The sequence below is a fragment of the Falco cherrug genome, chromosome Z, assembly GCF_023634085.1.
Source record: "Falco cherrug isolate bFalChe1 chromosome Z, bFalChe1.pri, whole genome shotgun sequence".
NCBI classification, from domain to species: Eukaryota; Metazoa; Chordata; class Aves; order Falconiformes; family Falconidae; genus Falco; species Falco cherrug.
The window spans coordinates 85504694-85525563 of NC_073720.1; positions in this window are offsets into that span (position 1 = coordinate 85504694).

Below are 20870 nucleotides of genomic sequence, written 5' to 3' on the forward strand. Positions count from 1 at the left end.
GCCTACCAAGGTAGTGTAAAAACTACCAGGAGAACTCCTGTCTGGCACCTTCCCCGGTGGAGTTGTGCATGGGGTGTGTTTGGAACATTTTGTCACCGGCCGACTCCAAAATTCAGCTGTTCCCCATCTCAGCCCAGAAAGCAGGTAGAACAACTTTTGTGGTGTCTTTCAGATGCCTACCGGAGCAATGTAAAAACTACCAGGAGAACTCCTCTCTGGCACCTTCCCCGGTGGAGTTGTGCATGGGGTGTGTTTGGAACATTTTGTCACCACCCGAGTCCAAAATTCAGCTGTTCCCCATCTCAGCCCAGAAAGCAGGTAGAACAACTTTTGTGGTGCCTTTCAAATGCCTACCAAGGTAGTGTAAAAACTATCAAGAGAACTCCTGTCTGGCACCTTCCCCGGTGGAGTTGTGCATGGGGTGTGTTTGGAACATTTTGTCACCGGCCGAGTCCAAAATTCAGCTGTTCCCCATCTCAGCCCAGAAAGCAGGTAGAACAACTTTTGTGGTGTCTTTTTGATGCCTACCGGAGCAATGTAAAAACTACCAACAGAATTCCTTCCTGGCACCTTCGCTAGTGGAGTTGTGCATGGGGTGTATTTATTAAAATTTTGTCACCAGTCGAGTCCAAAATTCAGCTGTTCCCCATCTCAGCCCAGAAAGCAGGTAGAACAACTTTTGTGGTGTCTTTCAGATGCCTGCCAAGGTAGTGTAAAAACTATTAAGAGAACTCCTGTCTGGCACCTTCCCCGGTGGAGTTGTGCATGGGGTGTGTTTGGAACATTTTGTCACCGGCCGAGTCCAAAATTCAGCGGTTCCCCATCTCAGCCCAGAAAGCAGGTAGAACAACTTTTGTGGTGTCTTTCAGATGCCTACCAAGGTAGTGTAAAAACTACCAGGAGAACTCCTTTCTGGCACCTTCCCCGGTGGAGTTGTGCAGGGGGTGTGTTTGGAACATTTTGTCACCAGCCGACTCCAAAATTCAGCTGTTCCCCATCTCAGCCCAGAAAGCAGGTAAAACAACTTTTGTGGTGTCTTTCAGGTGCCTACCAAGGTAGTGTAAAAACTACTAGGAGAACTCTTGTCTTGACCTTCCCTGGTGGAGTTGTGCATGGGGTGTGTTTGGAACATTTCGTCACCAGCCGAGTCCAAAATTCAGCTGTTCCCCATCTCAGCCCAGAAAGCAGGTAGAACAACTTTTGTGGTGTCTTTCAGATGCCTACCGGAGCAATGTAAAAACTACCAGGAGAACTCCTCTCTGGCACCTTCCCCGGTGGAGTTGTGCATGGGATGTGTTTGGAACATTTTGTCACCAGCCGACTCCAAAATTCAGCGGTTCCCCATCTCAGCCCAGAGAGCAGGTAGAACCACTATTGTGGTGTCTTTTTGATGCCTACCGGAGCAATGTAAAAACTACCAACAGAATTCCTTCCTGGCACCTTCGCTAGTGGAGTTGTGCATGGGGTGTATTTATTAAAATTTTGTCACCAGCCGAGTCCAAAATTCAGCTGTTCCCCATCTCAGCCCAGAAAGCAGGTAGAACAACTTTTGTGGTGCCTTTCAAATGCCTACCAAGGTAGTGTAAAAACTATCAAGAGAACTCCTGTCTGGCACCTTCCCCGGTGGAGTTGTGCATGGGGTGTGTTTGGAACATTTTGTCACCAGCCGACTCCAAAATTCAGCGGTTCCCCATCTCAGCCCAGAAAGCAGGTAGAACAACTTTTGTGGTGTCTTTTTGATGCCTACCGGAGCAATGTAAAAACTACCAACAGAATTCCTTCCTGGCACCTTCCCCGGTGGAGTTGTGCAGGGGGTGTGTTTGGAACATTTTGTCACCAGCCGACTCCAAAATTCAGCGGTTCCCCATCTCAGCCCAGAAAGCAGGTAGAACAACTTTTGTGGTGTCTTTTTGATGCCTACCGGAGCAATGTAAAAACTACCAGGAGAACTCCTCTCTGGCACCTTCCCCGGTGGAGTTGTGCAGGGGGTGTGTTTGGAACATTTTGTCACCAGCCGAGTCCAAAATTCAGCGGTTCCCCATCTCAGCCCATAAAGCAGGTAGAACAACTTTTGTGGTGCCTTTCAGGTGCCTACCATGGTAGTGTAAAAACTACTAAGAGAACTCCTGTCTGGCACCTTCCCCGGTGGAATTGTGCAGGGGGTGTGTTTGGAACATTTTGTCACGAGCCGACTCCAAAATTCAGCGGTTCCCCATCTCAGCCCAGAAAGCAGGTAGAACAACTTTTGTGGTGTCTTTTTGATGCCTACCGGAGCAATGTAAAAACTACCAGGAGAACTCCTCTCTGGCACCTTCCCCGGTGGAGTTGTGCATGGGGTGTGTTTGGAACATTTTGTCACCGGCCGAGTCCAAAATTCAGCGGTTCCCCATCTCAGCCCAGAAAGCAGGTAGAACAACTTTTGTAGTGTCTTTTTGATGCCTACCGGAGCAATGTAAAAACTACCAACAGAATTCCTTCCTGGCACCTTCCCCGGTGGAGTTGTGCATGGGGTGTATTTATTAAAATTTTGTCACCAGCCGACTCCAAAATTCAGCTGTTCCCCATCTCAGCCCAGAAAGCAGGTAGAACAACTTTTGTGGTGTCTTTCAGATGCCTACCAAGGTAGTGTAAAAACTATTAAGAGAACTCCAGTCTGGCACCTTCCCCGGTGGAGTTGTGCATGGGGTGTGTTTGGAACATTTTGTCACCGGCCGACTCCAAAATTCAGCGGTTCCCCATCTCAGCCCAGAAAGCAGGTAAAACAACTTTTGTGGTGTCTTTCAGGTGCCTACCAAGGTAGTGTAAAAACTATCAAGAGAACTCTTGTCTGGCACCTTCCCCGGTGGAGTTGTGCATGGGGTGTGTTTGGAACATTTTGTCACCAGCCGAGTCCAAAATTCAGCGGTTCCCCATCTCAGCCCAGAAGGCAGGTAGAACAACTTTTGTGGTGCCTTTCAGCTGCCTACCAAGGTAGTGTAAAAACTACTAAGAGAACTCTTGTCTGGCACCTTCCCCGGTGGAGTTGTGCATGGGGTGTGTTTGGAACATTTTGTCACCAGCCGAGTCCAAAATTCAGCGGTTCCCCATCTCAGCCCAGAAAGCAGGTAGAACAACTTTTGTGGTGTCTTTCAGATGCCTACCAAGGTAGTGTAAAAACTATTAAGAGAACTCCTGTCTGGCACCTTCCCCGGTGGAGTTGTGCATGGGGTGTGTTTGGAACATTTTGTCACCGGCCGAGTCCAAAATTCAGCTGTTCCCCATCTCAGCCCAGAAAGCAGGTAGAACAACTTTTGTGGTGTCTTTCAGATGCCTACCAAGGTAGTGTAAAAACTATTAAGAGAACTCCTCTCTGGCACCTTCCCCGGTGGAGTTGTGCATGGGGTGTGTTTGGAACATTTTCTCACTGGCCGAGTCCAAAATTCAGCGGTTCCCCATCTCAGCCCAGAAAGCAGGTAGAACAACTTTTGTGGTGTCTTTTTGATGCCTACCGGAGCAATGTAAAAACTACCAACAGAATTCGTTCTTGGCACCTTCGCTAGTGGAGTTGTGCATGGGGTGTATTTATTAAAATTTTGTCACCAGCCGAGTCCAAAATTCAGCTGTTCCCCATCTCAGCCCAGAAAGCAGGTAGAACAACTTTTGTGGTGTCTTTCAGGTGCCTACCAAGGTAGTGTAAAAACTACTAAGAGAACTCCTGTCTGGCACCTTCCCCGGTGGAGTTGTGCAGGGGGTGTGTTTGGAACATTTTGTCACCAGCCGAGTCCAAAATTCAGCGGTTCCCCATCTCAGCCCAGAAAGCAGGTACAACAACTTTTGTGGTGTCTTTCAGATGCCTACCAAGGTAGTGTAAAAACTACCAGGAGAACTCCTGTCTGGCACCTTCCCCGGTGGAGTTGTGCATGGGTTGTGTTTGGAACATTTTGTCACCGGCCGACTCCAAAATTCAGCTGTTCCCCATCTCAGCCCAGAAAGCAGGTAGAACAACTTTTGTGGTGTCTTTCAGATGCCTACCGGAGCAATGTAAAAACTACCAGGAGAACTCCTCTCTGGCACCTTCCCCGGTGGAGTTGTGCATGGGATGTGTTTGGAACATTTTGTCACCGGCCGACTCCAAAATTCAGCGGTTCCCCATCTCAGCCCAGAGAGCAGGTAGAACAACTATTGTGGTGTCTTTTTGATGCCTACCGGAGCAATGTAAAAACTACCAACAGAATTCCTTCCTGGCACCTTCGCTAGTGGAGTTGTCCATGGGGTGTATTTATTAAAATTTTGTCACCACCCGACTCCAAAATTCAGCTGTTCCCCATCTCAGCCCAGAAAGCAGGTAGAACAACTTTTGTGGTGTCTTTCAGATGCCTACCGGAGCAATGTAAAAACTACCAGGAGAACTCCTGTCTGGCACCTTCCCCGGTGGAGTTGTGCATGGGGTGTGTTTGGAACATTTTGTCACCAGCCGACTCCAAAATTCAGCGGTTCCCCATCTCAGCCCAGAAAGCAGGTAGAACAACTTTTGTGGTGTCTTTCAGATGCCTACCAAGGTAGTGTAAAAACTACCAGGAGAACTCCTTTCTGGCACCTTCCCCGGTGGAGTTGTGCAGGGGGTGTGTTTGGAACATTTTGTCAACAGCCGACTCCAAAATTCAGCGGTTCCCCATCTCAGCCCAGAAAGCAGGTAAAACAACTTTTGTGGTGTCTTTCAGGTGCCTACCAAGGTAGTGTAAAAACTACTAGGAGAACTCTTGTCTTGACCTTCCCCGGTGGAGGTGTGCATGGGGTGTGTTTGGAACATTTTGTCACCAGCCGAGTCCAAAATTCAGCGGTTCCCCATCTCAGCCCAGAAAGCAGGTAGAACAACTTTTGTGGTGTCTTTCAGATGCCTACCGGAGCAATGTAAAAACTACCAGGAGAACTCCTTTCTGGCACCTTCCCCGGTGGAGTTGTGCATGGGGTGTGTTTGGAACATTTTCTCACTGGCCGAGTCCAAAATTCAGCGGTTCCCCATCTCAGCCCAGAAAGCAGGTAGAACAACTTTTGTGGTGTCTTTTTGATGCCTACCGGAGCAATGTAAAAACTACCAACAGAATTCGTTCTTGGCACCTTCGCTAGTGGAGTTGTGCATGGGGTGTATTTATTAAAATTTTGTCACCAGCCGAGTCCAAAATTCAGCTGTTCCCCATCTCAGCCCAGAAAGCAGGTAGAACTACTTTTGTGGTGTCTTTCAGATGCCTACCAAGGTAGTGTAAAAACTACTAAGAGAACTCCTGTCTGGCACCTTCCCCGGTGGAGTTGTGCATGGGGTGTGTTTGGAACATTTTGTCACCGGCCGAGTCCAAAATTCAGCGGTTCCCCATCTCAGCCCAGAAAGCAGGAAGAACAACTTTTGTGGTGTCTTTCAGGTGCCTACCAAAGTAGTGTAAAAACTTCCAACAGAACTCCTTTCTGGCACATTCCCCGGTGGAGTTGTGCATGGGGTGTGTTTGGAACATTTCGTCACCAGCCAAGTCCAAAATTCAGCGGTTCCCCATCTCAGCCCAGAAAGCAGGTAGAACAACTTTTGTGGTGCCTTTCAGCTGCCTACCAAGGAAGTGTAAAACCTACTAAGAGAACTCCTGTCTGGCACCTTCCCCGGTGGAGTTGTGCATGGGGTGTTTTTGGAACATTTTGTCACCAGCCGACTCCAAAATTCAGCTGTTCCCCATCTCAGCCCAGAAAGCAGGTAAAACAACTTTTGTGGTGTCTTTCAAATGCCTACCAAGGTAGTGTAAAAACTACCAACAGAATTCCTTTCTGGCACCTTCCCCGGTGGAGTTGTGCATGGGGTGTGTTTGGAACATTTTGTCACCAGCCGACTCCAAAATTCAGCTGTTCCCCATCTCAGCCCAGAAAGCAGGTAGAACAACTTTTGTGGTGTCTTTCAGATGCCTACCAAGGTAGTGTAAAAACTATTAAGAGAACTCCTCTCTGGCACCTTCCCCGGTGGAGTTGTGCATGGGGTGTGTTTGGAACATTTTCTCACTGGCCGAGTCCAAAATTCAGCGGTTCCCCATCTCAGCCCAGAAAGCAGGTAGAACAACTTTTGTGGTGTCTTTTTGATGCCTACCGGAGCAATGTAAAAACTACCAACAGAATTCGTTCTTGGCACCTTCGCTAGTGGAGTTGTGCATGGGGTGTATTTATTAAAATTTTGTCAGCAGCCGAGTCCAAAATTCAGCTGTTCCCCATCTCAGCCCAGAAAGCAGGTAGAACAACTTTTGTGGTGTCTTTCAGGTGCCTACCAAGGTAGTGTAAAAACTACTAAGAGAACTCCTGTCTGGCACCTTCCCCGGTGGAGTTGTGCAGGGGGTGTGTTTGGAACATTTTGTCACCGGCCGAGTCCAAAATTCAGCGGTTCCCCATCTCAGCCCAGAAAGCAGGTAGAACAACTTTTGTGGTGTCTTTCAGATGCCTACCAAGGTAGTGTAAAAACTACCAGGAGAACTCCTGTCTGGCACCTTCCCCGGTGGAGTTGTGCATGGGGTGTGTTTGGAACATTTTGTCACCGGCCGACTCCAAAATTCAGCTGTTCCCCATCTCAGCCCAGAAAGCAGGTAAAACAACTTTTGTGGTGTCTTTCAGGTGCCTACCAAGGTAGTGTAAAAACTACTAGGAGAACTCTTGTCTTGACCTTCCCTGGTGGAGTTGTGCATGGGGTGTGTTTGGAACATTTCGTCACCAGCCGAGTCCAAAATTCAGCTGTTCCCCATCTCAGCCCAGAGAGCAGGTAGAACAACTATTGTGGTGTCTTTTTGATGCCTACCGGAGCAATGTAAAAACTACCAACAGAATTCCTTCCTGGCACCTTCGCTAGTGGAGTTGTGCATGGGGTGTATTTATTAAAATTTTGTCACCACCCGAGTCCAAAATTCAGCTGTTCCCCATCTCAGCCCAGAAAGCAGGTAGAACAACTTTTGTGGTGCCTTTCAAATGCCTACCAAGGTAGTGTAAAAACTATCAAGAGAACTCCTGTCTGGCACCTTCCCCGGTGGAGTTGTGCATGGGGTGTGTTTGGAACATTTTGTCACCGGCCGAGTCCAAAATTCAGCTGTTCCCCATCTCAGCCCAGAAAGCAGGTAGAACAACTTTTGTGGTGTCTTTTTGATGCCTACCGGAGCAATGTAAAAACTACCAACAGAATTCCTTCCTGGCACCTTCGCTAGTGGAGTTGTGCATGGGGTGTATTTATTAAAATTTTGTCACCAGCCGAGTCCAAAATTCAGCGGTTCCCCATCTCAGCCCAGAAAGCAGGTAGAACAACTTTTGTGGTGTCTTTCAGATGCCTACCGGAGCAATGTAAAAACTACCAGGAGAACTCCTGTCTGGAACCTTCCCCGGTGGAGTTGTGCAGGGGGTGTGTTTGGAACATTTTGTCACCAGCCGAGTCCAAAATTCAGCGGTTCCCCATCTCAGCCCAGAAAGCAGGTAGAACAACTTTTGTGGTGTCTTTCAGATGCCTACCAAGGTAGTGTAAAAACTACCAGGAGAACTCCTTTCTGGCACCTTCCCCGGTGGAGTTGTGCATGGGGTGTGTTTGGAACATTTTGTCACCAGCCGAGTCCAAAATTCAGCTGTTCCCCATCTCAGCCCAGAAAGCAGGTAAAACAACTTTTGTGGTGTCTTTCAGGTGCCTACCAAGGTAGTGTAAAAACTACTAGGAGAACTCTTGTCTTGACCTTCCCTGGTGGAGTTGTGCATGGGGTGTGTTTGGAACATTTCGTCACCAGCCGAGTCCAAAATTCAGCTGTTCCCCATCTCAGCCCAGAAAGCAGGTAGAACAACTTTTGTGGTGTCTTTCAGATGCCTACCGGAGCAATGTAAAAACTACCAGGAGAACTCCTCTCTGGCACCTTCCCCGGTGGAGTTGTGCATGGGGTGTGTTTGGAACATTTTGTCACCAGCCGACTCCAAAATTCAGCGGTTCCCCATCTCAGCCCAGAGAGCAGGTAGAACCACTATTGTGGTGTCTTTTTGATGCCTACCGGAGCAATGTAAAAACTACCAACAGAATTCCTTCCTGGCACCTTCGCTAGTGGAGTTGTGCATGGGGTGTATTTATTAAAATTTTGTCACCAGCCGAGTCCAAAATTCAGCTGTTCCCCATCTCAGCCCAGAAAGCAGGTAGAACAACTTTTGTGGTGCCTTTCAAATGCCTACCAAGGTAGTGTAAAAACTATCAAGAGAACTCCTGTCTGGCACCTTCCCCGGTGGAGTTGTGCATGGGGTGTGTTTGGAACATTTTGTCACCAGCCGACTCCAAAATTCAGCGGTTCCCCATCTCAGCCCAGAAAGCAGGTAGAACAACTTTTGTGGTGTCTTTCAGATGCCTACCAAGGTAGTGTAAAAACTACCAGGAGAACTCCTTTCTGGCACCTTCCCCGGTGGAGTTGTGCAGGGGGTGTGTTTGGAACATTTTGTCAACAGCCGACTCCAAAATTCAGCGGTTCCCCATCTCAGCCCAGAAAGCAGGTAGAACAACTTTTGTGGTGTCTTTTTGATGCCTACCGGAGCAATGTAAAAACTACCAGGAGAACTCCTCTCTGGCACCTTCCCCGGTGGAGTTGTGCAGGGGGTGTGTTTGGAACATTTTGTCACCAGCCGAGTCCAAAATTCAGCGGTTCCCCATCTCAGCCCATAAAGCAGGTAGAACAACTTTTGTGGTGCCTTTCAGGTGCCTACCATGGTAGTGTAAAAACTACTAAGAGAACTCCTGTCTGGCACCTTCCCCGGTGGAATTGTGCAGGGGGTGTGTTTGGAACATTTTGTCACGAGCCGACTCCAAAATTCAGCGGTTCCCCATCTCAGCCCAGAAAGCAGGTAGAACAACTTTTGTGGTGTCTTTTTGATGCCTACCGGAGCAATGTAAAAACTACCAGGAGAACTCCTCTCTGGCACCTTCCCCGGTGGAGTTGTGCATGGGGTGTGTTTGGAACATTTTGTCACCGGCCGAGTCCAAAATTCAGCGGTTCCCCATCTCAGCCCAGAAAGCAGGTAGAACAACTTTTGTAGTGTCTTTTTGATGCCTACCGGAGCAATGTAAAAACTACCAACAGAATTCCTTCCTGGCACCTTCCCCGGTGGAGTTGTGCATGGGGTGTATTTATTAAAATTTTGTCACCAGCCGACTCCAAAATTCAGCTGCTCCCCATCTCAGCCCAGAAAGCAGGTAAAACAACTTTTGTGGTGTCTTTCAGGTGCCTACCAAGGTAGTGTAAAAACTACCAGGAGAACTCTTGTCTGGCACATTCCCCGGTGGAGTTGTGCAGGGGGTGTGTTTGGAACATTTTGTCACCAGCCGACTCCAAAATTCAGCTGTTCCCCATCTCAGCCCAGAAAGCAGGTAGAACAACTTTTGTGGTGTCTTTCAGATGCCTACCAAGGTAGTGTAAAAACTATTAAGAGAACTCCAGTCTGGCACCTTCCCCGGTGGAGTTGTGCATGGGGTGTGTTTGGAACATTTTGTCACCGGCCGACTCCAAAATTCAGCGGTTCCCCATCTCAGCCCAGAAAGCAGGTAAAACAACTTTTGTGGTGTCTTTCAGGTGCCTACCAAGGTAGTGTAAAAACTATCAAGAGAACTCTTGTCTGGCACCTTCCCCGGTGGAGTTGTGCATGGGGTGTGTTTGGAACATTTTGTCACCAGCCGAGTCCAAAATTCAGCGGTTCCCCATCTCAGCCCAGAAGGCAGGTAGAACAACTTTTGTGGTGCCTTTCAGCTGCCTACCAAGGTAGTGTAAAAACTACTAAGAGAACTCTTGTCTGGCACCTTCCCCGGTGGAGTTGTGCATGGGGTGTGTTTGGAACATTTTGTCACCAGCCGAGTCCAAAATTCAGCGGTTCCCCATCTCAGCCCAGAAAGCAGGTAGAACAACTTTTGTGGTGTCTTTCAGATGCCTACCAAGGTAGTGTAAAAACTATTAAGAGAACTCCTGTCTGGCACCTTCCCCGGTGGAGTTGTGCATGGGGTGTGTTTGGAACATTTTGTCACCGGCCGAGTCCAAAATTCAGCTGTTCCCCATCTCAGCCCAGAAAGCAGGTAGAACAACTTTTGTGGTGTCTTTCAGATGCCTACCAAGGTAGTGTAAAAACTATTAAGAGAACTCCTCTCTGGCACCTTCCCCGGTGGAGTTGTGCATGGGGTGTGTTTGGAACATTTTCTCACTGGCCGAGTCCAAAATTCAGCGGTTCCCCATCTCAGCCCAGAAAGCAGGTAGAACAACTTTTGTGGTGTCTTTTTGATGCCTACCGGAGCAATGTAAAAACTACCAACAGAATTCGTTCTTGGCACCTTCGCTAGTGGAGTTGTGCATGGGGTGTATTTATTAAAATTTTGTCACCAGCCGAGTCCAAAATTCAGCTGTTCCCCATCTCAGCCCAGAAAGCAGGTAGAACAACTTTTGTGGTGTCTTTCAGGTGCCTACCAAGGTAGTGTAAAAACTACTAAGAGAACTCCTGTCTGGCACCTTCCCCGGTGGAGTTGTGCAGGGGGTGTGTTTGGAACATTTTGTCACCAGCCGAGTCCAAAATTCAGCGGTTCCCCATCTCAGCCCAGAAAGCAGGTACAACAACTTTTGTGGTGTCTTTCAGATGCCTACCAAGGTAGTGTAAAAACTACCAGGAGAACTCCTCTCTGGCACCTTCCCCGGTGGAGTTGTGCATGGGATGTGTTTGGAACATTTTGTCACCGGCCGACTCCAAAATTCAGCGGTTCCCCATCTCAGCCCAGAGAGCAGGTAGAACAACTATTGTGGTGTCTTTTTGATGCCTACCGGAGCAATGTAAAAACTACCAACAGAATTCCTTCCTGGCACCTTCGCTAGTGGAGTTGTCCATGGGGTGTATTTATTAAAATTTTGTCACCACCCGACTCCAAAATTCAGCTGTTCCCCATCTCAGCCCAGAAAGCAGGTAGAACAACTTTTGTGGTGTCTTTCAGATGCCTACCGGAGCAATGTAAAAACTACCAGGAGAACTCCTGTCTGGCACCTTCCCCGGTGGAGTTGTGCATGGGGTGTGTTTGGAACATTTTGTCACCAGCCGACTCCAAAATTCAGCGGTTCCCCATCTCAGCCCAGAAAGCAGGTAGAACAACTTTTGTGGTGTCTTTCAGATGCCTACCAAGGTAGTGTAAAAACTACCAGGAGAACTCCTTTCTGGCACCTTCCCCGGTGGAGTTGTGCATGGGGTGTGTTTGGAACATTTTGTCAACAGCCGACTCCAAAATTCAGCGGTTCCCCATCTCAGCCCAGAAAGCAGGTAAAACAACTTTTGTGGTGTCTTTCAGGTGCCTACCAAGGTAGTGTAAAAACTACTAGGAGAACTCTTGTCTTGACCTTCCCCGGTGGAGGTGTGCATGGGGTGTGTTTGGAACATTTTGTCACCAGCCGAGTCCAAAATTCAGCGGTTCCCCATCTCAGCCCAGAAAGCAGGTAGAACAACTTTTGTGGTGCCTTTCAGCTGCCTACCAAGGAAGTGTAAAACCTACTAAGAGAACTCCTGTCTGGCACCTTCCCCGGTGGAGTTGTGCATGGGGTGTGTTTGGAACATTTTCTCACTGGCCGAGTCCAAAATTCAGCGGTTCCCCATCTCAGCCCAGAAAGCAGGTAGAACAACTTTTGTGGTGTCTTTTTGATGCCTACCGGAGCAATGTAAAAACTACCAACAGAATTCGTTCTTGGCACCTTCGCTAGTGGAGTTGTGCATGGGGTGTATTTATTAAAATTTTGTCACCAGCCGAGTCCAAAATTCAGCTGTTCCCCATCTCAGCCCAGAAAGCAGGTAGAACTACTTTTGTGGTGTCTTTCAGATGCCTACCAAGGTAGTGTAAAAACTACTAAGAGAACTCCTGTCTGGCACCTTCCCCGGTGGAGTTGTGCAGGGGGTGTGTTTGGAACATTTTGTCACCAGCCGAGTCCAAAATTCAGCGGTTCCCCATCTCAGCCCAGAAAGCAGGTAGAACAACTTTTGTGGTGTCTTTCAGATGCCTACCAAGGTAGTGTAAAAACTACCAGGAGAACTCCTGTCTGGCACCTTCCCCGGTGGAGTTGTGCATGGGGTGTGTTTGGAACATTTTGTCACCGGTCGACTCCAAAATTCAGCTGTTCCCCATCTCAGCCCAGAAAGCAGGTAGAACAACTTTTGTGGTGTCTTTCAGATGCCTACCGGAGCAATGTAAAAACTACCAGGAGAACTCCTCTCTGGCACCTTCCCCGGTGGAGTTGTGCATGGGATGTGTTTGGAACATTTTGTCACCGGCCGACTCCAAAATTCAGCGGTTCCCCATCTCAGCCCAGAGAGCAGGTAGAACAACTATTGTGGTGTCTTTTTGATGCCTACCGGAGCAATGTAAAAACTACCAACAGAATTCCTTCCTGGCACCTTCGCTAGTGGAGTTGTCCATGGGGTGTATTTATTAAAATTTTGTCACCACCCCGACTCCAAAATTCAGCTGTTCCCCATCTCAGCCCAGAAAGCAGGTAGAACAACTTTTGTGGTGCCTTTCAAATGCCTACCAAGGTAGTGTAAAAACTATCAAGAGAACTCCTGTCTGGCACCTTCCCCGGTGGAGTTGTGCATGGGGTGTGTTTGGAACATTTTGTCACCGGCCGACTCCAAAATTCAGCTGTTCCCCATCTCAGCCCAGAGAGCAGGTAGAACAACTATTGTGGTGTCTTTTTGATGCCTACCGGAGCAATGTAAAAACTACCAACAGAATTCCTTCCTGGCACCTTCGCTAGTGGAGTTGTGCATGGGGTGTTTTTATTAAAATTTTGTCACCACCCGAGTCCAAAATTCAGCTGTTCCCCATCTCAGCCCAGAAAGCAGGTAGAACAACTTTTGTGGTGTCTTTCAGATGCCTACCGGAGCAATGTAAAAACTACCAGGAGAACTCCTGTCTGGCACCTTCCCCGGTGGAGTTGTGCATGGGGTGTGTTTGGAACATTTTGTCACCAGCCGACTCCAAAATTCAGCGGTTCCCCATCTCAGCCCAGAAAGCAGGTAGAACAACTTTTGTGGTGTCTTTCAGATGCCTACCAAGGTAGTGTAAAAACTACCAGGAGAACTCCTTTCTGGCACCTTCCCCGGTGGAGTTGTGCAGGGGGTGTGTTTGGAACATTTTGTCAACAGCCGACTCCAAAATTCAGCGGTTCCCCATCTCAGCCCAGAAAGCAGGTAAAACAACTTTTGTGGTGTCTTTCAGATGCCTACCGGAGCAATGTAAAAACTACCAAGAGAACTCCTGTCTGGCACCTTCCCCGGTGGAGTTGTGCATGGGGTGTATTTTATAAATTTTTTCACCAGCCGAGTCCAAAATTCAGCTGTTCCCCATCTCAGCCCAGAAAGCAGGTAGAACAACTTTTGTGGTGTCTTTCAGGTGCCTACCAAGGTAGTGTAAAAACTACCAGGAGAACTCTTGTCTGGACCTTCCCTGGTGGAGTTGTGCATGGGGTGTGTTTGGAACATTTCGTCACCGGCCGAGTCCAAAATTCAGCTGTTCCCCATCTCAGCCCAGAAAGCAGGTAAAACAACTTTTGTGGTGTCTTTCAGATGCCTACCAAGGTAGTGTAAAAACTATTAAGAGAACTCCTGTCTGGCACCTTCCCCGGTGGAGTTGTGCATGGGGTGTGTTTGGAACATTTTGTCACCGGCCGAGTCCAAAATTCAGCGGTTCCCCATCTCAGCCCAGAAAGCAGGAAGAACAACTTTTGTGGTGTCTTTCAGGTGCCTACCAAAGTAGTGTAAAAACTTCCAACAGAACTCCTTTCTGGCACATTCCCCGGTGGAGTTGTGCATGGGGTGTGTTTGGAACATTTCGTCACCAGCCAAGTCCAAAATTCAGCTGTTCCCCATCTCAGCCCAGAAAGCAGGTAGAACAACTTTTGTGGTGCCTTTCAGCTGCCTACCAAGGAAGTGTAAAACCTACTAAGAGAACTCCTGTCTGGCACCTTCCCCGGTGGAGTTGTGCATGGGGTGTGTTTGGAACATTTTGTCACCAGCCGACTCCAAAATTCAGCTGTTCCCCATCTCAGCCCAGAAAGCAGGTAAAACAACTTTTGTGGTGTCTTTCAAATGCCTACCAAGGTAGTGTAAAAACTACCAACAGAATTCCTTTCTGGCACCTTCCCCGGTGGAGTTGTGCATGGGGTGTGTTTGGAACATTTTGTCACCAGCCGACTCCAAAATTCAGCTGTTCCCCATCTCAGCCCAGAAAGCAGGTAGAACAACTTTTGTGGTGTCTTTCAGATGCCTACCAAGGTAGTGTAAAAACTATTAAGAGAACTCCTCTCTGGCACCTTCCCCGGTGGAGTTGTGCATGGGGTGTGTTTGGAACATTTTCTCACTGGCCGAGTCCAAAATTCAGCGGTTCCCCATCTCAGCCCATAAAGCAGGTAGAACAACTTTTGTGGTGTCTTTTTGATGCCTACCGGAGCAATGTAAAAACTACCAACAGAATTCGTTCTTGGCACCTTCGCTAGTGGAGTTGTGCATGGGGTGTATTTATTAAAATTTTGTCACCAGCCGAGTCCAAAATTCAGCTGTTCCCCATCTCAGCCCAGAAAGCAGGTAGAACAACTTTTGTGGTGTCTTTCAGGTGCCTACCAAGGTAGTGTAAAAACTACTAAGAGAACTCCTGTCTGGCACCTTCCCCGGTGGAGTTGTGCAGGGGGTGTGTTTGGAACATTTTGTCACCAGCCGAGTCCAAAATTCAGCGGTTCCCCATCTCAGCCCAGAAAGCAGGTACAACAACTTTTGTGGTGTCTTTCAGATGCCTACCAAGGTAGTGTAAAAACTACCAGGAGAACTCCTGTCTGGCACCTTCCCCGGTGGAGTTGTGCATGGGGTGTGTTTGGAACATTTTGTCACCGGCCGACTCCAAAATTCAGCGGTTCCCCATCTCAGCCCAGAAAGCAGGTAGAACAACTTTTGTGGTGTCTTTCAGATGCCTACCGGAGCAATGTAAAAACTACCAGGAGAACTCCTCTCTGGCACCTTCCCCGGTGGAGTTGTGCATGGGATGTGTTTGGAACATTTTGTCACCGGCCGACTCCAAAATTCAGCGGTTCCCCATCTCAGCCCAGAGAGCAGGTAGAACAACTATTGTGGTGTCTTTTTGATGCCTACCGGAGCAATGTAAAAACTACCAACAGAATTCCTTCCTGGCACCTTCGCTAGTGGAGTTGTCCATGGGGTGTATTTATTAAAATTTTGTCACCAGCCGACTCCAAAATTCAGCTGTTCCCCATCTCAGCCCAGAAAGCAGGTAGAACAACTTTTGTGGTGTCTTTCAGATGCCTACCGGAGCAATGTAAAAACTACCAGGAGAACTCCTGTCTGGCACCTTCCCCGGTGGAGTTGTGCATGGGGTGTGTTTGGAACATTTTGTCACCAGCCGACTCCAAAATTCAGCGGTTCCCCATCTCAGCCCAGAAAGCAGGTAGAACAACTTTTGTGGTGTCTTTCAGATGCCTACCAAGGTAGTGTAAAAACTACCAGGAGAACTCCTTTCTGGCACCTTCCCCGGTGGAGTTGTGCAGGGGGTGTGTTTGGAACATTTTGTCACCAGCCGAGTCCAAAATTCAGCGGTTCCCCATCTCAGCCCAGAAAGCAGGTAAAACAACTTTTGTGGTGTCTTTCAGGTGCCTACCAAGGTAGTGTAAAAACTACTAGGAGAACTCTTGTCTTGACCTTCCCCGGTGGAGGTGTGCATGGGGTGTGTTTGGAACATTTTGTCACCAGCCGAGTCCAAAATTCAGCGGTTCCCCATCTCAGCCCAGAAAGCAGGTAGAACAACTTTTGTGGTGTCTTTCAGATGCCTACCGGAGCAATGTAAAAACTACCAGGAGAACTCCTTTCTGGCACCTTCCCCGGTGGAGTTGTGCATGGGGTGTGTTTGGAACATTTTCTCACTGGCCGAGTCCAAAATTCAGCGGTTCCCCATCTCAGCCCAGAAAGCAGGTAGAACAACTTTTGTGGTGTCTTTTTGATGCCTACCGGAGCAATGTAAAAACTACCAGGAGAACTCCTGTCTGGCACCTTCCCCGGTGGAGTTGTGCATGGGGTGTGTTTGGAACATTTTGTCACCAGCCGACTCCAAAATTCAGCGGTTCCCCATCTCAGCCCAGAAAGCAGGTAGAACAACTTTTGTGGTGTCTTTCAGATGCCTACCAAGGTAGTGTAAAAACTACCAGGAGAACTCCTTTCTGGCACCTTCCCCGGTGGAGTTGTGCAGGGGGTGTGTTTGGAACATTTTGTCAACAGCCGACTCCAAAATTCAGCGGTTCCCCATCTCAGCCCAGAAAGCAGGTAAAACAACTTTTGTGGTGTCTTTCAGGTGCCTACCAAGGTAGTGTAAAAACTACTAGGAGAACTCTTGTCTTGACCTTCCCCGGTGGAGGTGTGCATGGGGTGTGTTTGGAACATTTTGTCACCAGCCGAGTCCAAAATTCAGCGGTTCCCCATCTCAGCCCAGAAAGCAGGTAGAACAACTTTTGTGGTGTCTTTCAGATGCCTACCGGAGCAATGTAAAAACTACCAGGAGAACTCCTTTCTGGCACCTTCCCCGGTGGAGTTGTGCATGGGGTGTGTTTGGAACATTTTCTCACTGGCCGAGTCCAAAATTCAGCGGTTCCCCATCTCAGCCCAGAAAGCAGGTAGAACAACTTTTGTGGTGTCTTTTTGATGCCTACCGGAGCAATGTAAAAACTACCAACAGAATTCGTTCTTGGCACCTTCGCTAGTGGAGTTGTGCATGGGGTGTATTTATTAAAATTTTGTCACCAGCCGAGTCCAAAATTCAGCTGTTCCCCATCTCAGCCCAGAAAGCAGGTAGAACTACTTTTGTGGTGTCTTTCAGGTGCCTACCAAGGTAGTGTAAAAACTACTAAGAGAACTCCTGTCTGGCACCTTCCCCGGTGGAGTTGTGCAGGGGGTGTGTTTGGAACATTTTGTCACCAGCCGAGTCCAAAATTCAGCGGTTCCCCATCTCAGCCCAGAAAGCAGGTAGAACAACTTTTGTGGTGTCTTTCAGATGCCTACCAAGGTAGTGTAAAAACTACCAGGAGAACTCCTGTCTGGCACCTTCCCCGGTGGAGTTGTGCATGGGGTGTGTTTGGAACATTTTGTCACCGGTCGACTCCAAAATTCAGCTGTTCCCCATCTCAGCCCAGAAAGCAGGTAGAACAACTTTTGTGGTGTCTTTCAGATGCCTACCGGAGCAATGTAAAAACTACCAGGAGAACTCCTCTCTGGCACCTTCCCCGGTGGAGTTGTGCATGGGATGTGTTTGGAACATTTTGTCACCGGCCGACTCCAAAATTCAGCGGTTCCCCATCTCAGCCCAGAGAGCAGGTAGAACAACTATTGTGGTGTCTTTTTGATGCCTACCGGAGCAATGTAAAAACTACCAACAGAATTCCTTCCTGGCACCTTCGCTAGTGGAGTTGTCCATGGGGTGTATTTATTAAAATTTTGTCACCACCCGACTCCAAAATTCATTGTTCCCCATCTCAGCCCAGAAAGCAGGTAGAACAACTTTTGTGGTGCCTTTCAAATGCCTACCAAGGTAGTGTAAAAACTATCAAGAGAACTCCTGTCTGGCACCTTCCCCGGTGGAGTTGTGCATGGGGTGTGTTTGGAACATTTTGTCACCAGCCGACTCCAAAATTCAGCTGTTCCCCATCTCAGCCCAGAGAGCAGGTAGAACAACTATTGTGGTGTCTTTTTGATGCCTACCGGAGCAATGTAAAAACTACCAACAGAATTCCTTCCTGGCACCTTCGCTAGTGGAGTTGTGCATGGGGTGTTTTTATTAAAATTTTGTCACCAGCCGTTCCAAAATTCAGCTGTTCCCCATCTCAGCCCAGAAAGCAGGTAGAACAACTTTTGTGGTGTCTTTCAGATGCCTACCGGAGCAATGTAAAAACTACCAGGAGAACTCCTGTCTGGCACCTTCCCCGGTGGAGTTGTGCATGGGGTGTGTTTGGAACATTTTGTCACCAGCCGACTCCAAAATTCAGCGGTTCCCCATCTCAGCCCAGAAAGCAGGTAGAACAACTTTTGTGGTGTCTTTCAGATGCCTACCAAGGTAGTGTAAAAACTACCAGGAGAACTCCTTTCTGGCACCTTCCCCGGTGGAGTTGTGCAGGGGGTGTGTTTGGAACATTTTGTCAACAGCCGACTCCAAAATTCAGCGGTTCCCCATCTCAGCCCAGAAAGCAGGTAAAACAACTTTTGTGGTGTCTTTCAGATGCCTACCGGAGCAATGTAAAAACTACCAAGAGAACTCCTGTCTGGCACCTTCCCCGGTGGAGTTGTGCATGGGGTGTATTTTATAAATTTTGTCACCAGCCGAGTCCAAAATTCAGCTGTTCCCCATCTCAGCCCAGAAAGCAGGTAGAACAACTTTTGTGGTGTCTTTCAGATGCCTACCAAGGTAGTGTAAAAACTACCAGGAGAACTCCTTTCTGGCACCTTCCCCGGTGGAGTTGTGCATGGGGTGTGTTTGGAACATTTCGTCACCGGCCGAGTCCAAAATTCAGCTGTTCCCCATCTCAGCCCAGAAAGCAGGTAAAACAACTTTTGTGGTGTCTTTCAAATGCCTACCAAGGTAGTGTAAAAACTACCAGGAGAACTCCTCTCTGGCACCTTCCCCGGTGGAGTTGTGCATGGGATGTGTTTGGAACATTTTGTCACCGGCCGACTCCAAAATTCAGCGGTTCCCCATCTCAGCCCAGAAAGCAGGTAGAACAACTTTTGTGGTGCCTTTCAAATGCCTACCAAGGTAGTGTAAAAACTATTAAGAGAACTCCTGTCTGGCACCTTCCCCGGTGGAGTTGTGCATGGGGTGTGTTTGGAACATTTTGTCACCAGCCGACTCCAAAATTCAGCTGTTCCCCATCTCAGCCCAGAAAGCAGGTAGAACAACTTTTGTGGTGTCTTTCAGATGCCTACCGGAGCAATGTAAAAACTACCAACAGAATTCCTTCCTGGCACCTTCCCCGGTGGAGTTGTGCAGGGGGTGTGTTTGGAACATTTTGTCACCAGCCGACTCCAAAATTCAGCGGTTCCCCATCTCAGCCCAGAAAGCAGGTAGAACAACTTTTGTGGTGTCTTTTTGATGCCTACCGGAGCAATGTAAAAACTACCCACAGAATTCCTTCCTGGCACCTTCGCTAGTGGAGTTGTGCATGGGGTGTATTTATTAAAATTTTGTCACCAGCCGACTCCAAAATTCAGCGGTTCCCCATCTCAGCCCAGAAAGCAGGTAGAACAACTTTTGTGGTGTCTTTCAGGTGCCTACCAAGGTAGTGTAAAAACTACTAAGAGAACTCCTGTCTGGCACCTTCCCCGGTGGAGTTGTGCAGGGGGTGTGTTTGGAACATTTTGTCACCAGCCGAGTCCAAAATTCAGCGGTTCCCCATCTCAGCCCAGAAAGCAGGTAGAACAACTTTTGTGGTGTCTTTCAGGTGCCTACCAAGGTAGTGTAAAAACTATCAAGAGAACTCCTTTCTGGCACCTTCCGTGGTGGAGTTGTGCAGGGGGTGTGTTTGGAACATTTTGTCACCAGCCGAGTCCAAAATTCAGCGGTTCCCCATCTCAGCCCAGAAAGCAGGTAGAACAACTTTTGTGGTGTCTTTCAGATGCCTACCAAGGTAGTGTAAAAACTACCAGGAGAACTCCTGTCTGGCACCTTCCCCGGTGGAGTTGTGCATGGGGTGTGTTTGGAACATTTTGTCACCGGCCGACTCCAAAATTCAGCTGTTCCCCATCTCAGCCCAGAAAGCAGGTAGAACAACTTTTGTGGTGTCTTTCAGATGCCTACCGGAGCAATGTAAAAACTACCAGGAGAACTCCTCTCTGGCACCTTCCCCGGTGGAGTTGTGCATGGGATGTGTTTGGAACATTTTGTCACCGGCCGACTCCAAAATTCAGCGGTTCCCCATCTCAGCCCAGAGAGCAGGTAGAACAACTATTGTGGTGTCTTTTTGATGCCTACCGGAGCAATGTAAAAACTACCAACAGAATTCCTTCCTGGCACCTTCGCTAGTGGAGTTGTGCATGGGGTGTATTTATTAAAATTTTGTCACCACCCGAGTCCAAAATTCAGCGGTTCCCCATCTCAGCCCAGAAAGCAGGTAGAACAACTTTTGTGGTGCCTTTCAAATGCCTACCAAGGTAGTGTAAAAACTATCAAGAGAACTCCTGTCTGGCACCTTCCCCGGTGGAGTTGTGCATGGGGTGTGTTTGGAACATTTTGTCACCGGCCGACTCCAAAATTCAGCTGTTCCCCATCTCTAGCCCAGAAAGCAGGTAGAACAACTTTTGTGGTGTCTTTTTGATGCCTACCGGAGCAATGTAAAAACTACCAACAGAATTCCTTCCTGGCACCTTCGCTAGTGGAGTTGTGCATGGGGTGTATTTATTAAAATTTTGTCACCAGCCGAGTCCAAAATTCAGCGGTTCCCCATCTCATCCCAGAAAGCAGGTAGAACAACTTTTGTGGTGTCTTTCAGATGCCTACCGGAGCAATGTAAAAACTACCAGGAGAACTCCTGTCTGGCACCTTCCCCGGTGGAGTTGTGCAGGGGGTGTGTTTGGAACATTTTGTCACCAGCCGAGTCCAAAATTCAGCGGTTCCCCATCTCAGCCCAGAAAGCAGGTAGAACAACTTTTGTGGTGTCTTTCAGATGCCTACCAAGGTAGTGTAAAAACTACCAGGAGAACTCCTTTCTGGCACCTTCCCCGGTGGAGTTGTGCAGGGGCTGTGTTTGGAACATTTTGTCACCAGCCGACTCCAAAATTCAGCTGTTCCCCATCTCAGCCCAGAAAGCAGGTAA